This window comes from Herpailurus yagouaroundi, unplaced genomic scaffold, assembly GCF_014898765.1.
Source record: "Herpailurus yagouaroundi ecotype Mexico unplaced genomic scaffold, PumYag 64441, whole genome shotgun sequence".
Classification (NCBI taxonomy): Eukaryota; Metazoa; Chordata; class Mammalia; order Carnivora; family Felidae; genus Herpailurus; species Herpailurus yagouaroundi.
This window is the reverse complement of record NW_024417744.1, coordinates 1-2,438: the sequence shown is the minus strand read 5'-3', so window position 1 is coordinate 2,438 and position 2,438 is coordinate 1. Positions and strand designations below refer to the sequence as shown.

Here is a 2,438-nt window from a genome sequence, read left to right as displayed (position 1 = left end):
TCTCCGAGCCTCTCTGGTGGGCAGGGAGGCCCAGAACATCAATGATTGATGTCTCCTTGCGGCTGCCGCAGTGCCATAAACAAAAATAGCTCTGCCGTTGTCCCTGCCCTGGCCCGGCCCAGCCCCAGAGGCACGACTGGGTGGTGGGACATCTAGGACCCTGTCGGCCACCATCTGCCCACCCCCCATCCGGTCCTGATACAGGTGGGGGCAGGGGAGCTTCGGGTCCGCTGACCCCTGGCCTCTAACTGCCTCAGTCTCCCGCAAGCTGAGTGCCTGATCCAGGCCTGGGGGCAGGTGGCCTCCTTGAGGTCCAAAAACCCCAGAGAAGCAGGACACCCAGGTGCTTCCGGGGGCAAGGGACGCCTCCCCATCTTCATCAGGCAGTGCTGCGAGGCACACGATACCGTGGGGCTCCGGGCCAAGTGGAGGCTGGCCCCTTCCTCCTGAGGCTTAGCTTGGTGGTGGAGAAGCTGTCCACCACTCCTGTTCAGCGGGGCTGGAGATCAGGGGTGGACGGAGGTGTCCGAGAGGAGGTGGGGGGGGGGCACACAGGCTCTTCCTCCTGACCACACTGCACCCAACCCCTCCGCTACCCTCCAGGGAGTCCTGCTTGTGTCTCCTGCACGCCTACTTTAAAGGCACTAGGCTCCCTCTGACCAGTCTCCCCAGCAGGTGAGCCTTTGAAACTTGAACAGAAGCTGCCCCACCCACCCAGCTGGAGGCCTGGCCCTCAGCCTGTGCCCCCACGTCTCATGCCCGGCCTGCCTGGACGCTGGCCTGAGTAGCCAGGGGCCACCTGTCAGCACCTGGGTTGCACCCCCCTCCCCCACCGCCGAGCACCCAACGGCGAGTCCCCTCTGCCACCTCCTGAGTCTCGGCTCCCCCAAGGCAGCACCTTTTTAGTAGCCAGGGGTCACCGGATATATTAGTCTCCCATGACTGCTGGAAAAAATAACCACACAGTGGCTTAAACCAACCTGCATTTATTCCCTAACGGTTCCAGGCCTCGGTGGGACCGCGGTCCTCCTGGGGGGGGGTTCAGGGGAGGTCCAACTTCCTTGTCCCATTCAGCTTCGAGAGGCTGGCCGCATCCCTGGGTTTAAAGCCCTGCATCATTCTGGCCTCTGCTTCTGTCTCTCCATTTTCTCAGACTCCGACCCTCCTGCTTCCTACTTGTAAGGACGTCAGCCTCAACAGCATGATCCAGGACTGTCTCCCCATCTCAAAAGCCTGAATGTAATCGTGTCTGTAAAGTCCCTTGTGCCTCGTAAGGTCCCAGATTCACAGGTTCTGGGCATCACGACGTGCACACCTGCGGGAGGCGTTATTCAGCTACCACGCCGGGGAATGCAGACCAGCCCGCCTGCACCCTGAAGCTCACTGTGTCTTCCTCAGTCTTCACTGAGGTCCACACAGGGTGCGGGAAACTGCTGGGCTTGGAAGAGCTGGTCCCAGCCCCAGCAACACTTCTCACTCAGGCCTTTGGGCCTGGGCCTCAGTTTCCCCACCTGTACACGACGGCACCACTTCTCCTACCCCTTTCCAGTTGCCTGGACTACGAGCACGGCAAGGACAATGGATGAGGGGGGTCCACGCAGTGGGTACACAGCAGGAGTGCCTGGGATCAACATTGTCCCCGGGGTGACGTCGAGGCAGAAGAGCTGGCATCTGGTCACGTTCCCGCAGGGTCATCAGGTAGGTGTCTGTCCAGAGCTGGGCAGTCTGACTGCATCGCATGCACACTGCATTGCTGGCTCAGGGGAAGGGAGGGGACAGGAGGCTGCAGCCCAGAGGTCAGGTATGATCTCATCTGGTAATTTTCAGAATTAAAACTTCAATAGCTAGGCTGGGAAGGACCAGGGAGAGCGGGCGACTCATGCAAACAGGACAGGGCCCAAGGAGGTCACAGGGTGGAGAAACGTGGGGGGGGGGGGGTGCGGGGGAAGACTGGGGAGCGCGGTGAGGCTCAGGCATCTGATGATGGAGCTGGGGAGGCTGGAGTCAAGCTGACTCACCAAGGTGGGTGTCATGAGCCTGGGGTGGGGTCAGATGGGGACTGGCCTGGCCTGCCTGGGAGGGGCTGGCGGGAGGGCCAAGCTGGCCCCTCGGTGCCCCTGCCCCGGGGCGGGAGGCAGCAGGAGGGGCAGGCTGTCCGGGCCCCACACTGGGCCTGCTGTGCCCGGTGATGGCGTCGCTCCTCCGGCCCGCAGGCGGCGGATCCCCACGCGCCCTCACGCTGGGGGAGCTAGGCTCTGGGATTCGGGGGTCGGCCGGGCGGTGGAGACGGCACCCCCGCGGGTCCGGAATCGGGGGCACCAGAGACGCCGTGCCGCTCCAACTGAACCGAGGACCCTCCTCGTGGGAGGCCAGGGGCCGGGCGGACACGGCGCAGGCGCAGCGGCGGCCGGGCGGGGCGGTGACGTCACGGCGGCGGG

General features: G+C 63.7%; 1 long non-coding RNA gene across 1 annotated transcript; it reads right to left on the bottom strand.

Moving 5' to 3' along the window:
- Positions 1 to 973: 973 nt before the first annotated feature.
- On the bottom strand, positions 974 to 1,639 carry LOC121024402 (uncharacterized). Its single transcript, XR_005787689.1, has 2 exons — positions 1,540 to 1,639; positions 974 to 1,315 (listed from the first exon to the last, which is right to left on the bottom strand). It is a non-coding gene; the product is annotated as an uncharacterized LOC121024402 (long non-coding RNA).
- Between the last annotated feature and the right edge of the window lie 799 nt (positions 1,640 to 2,438).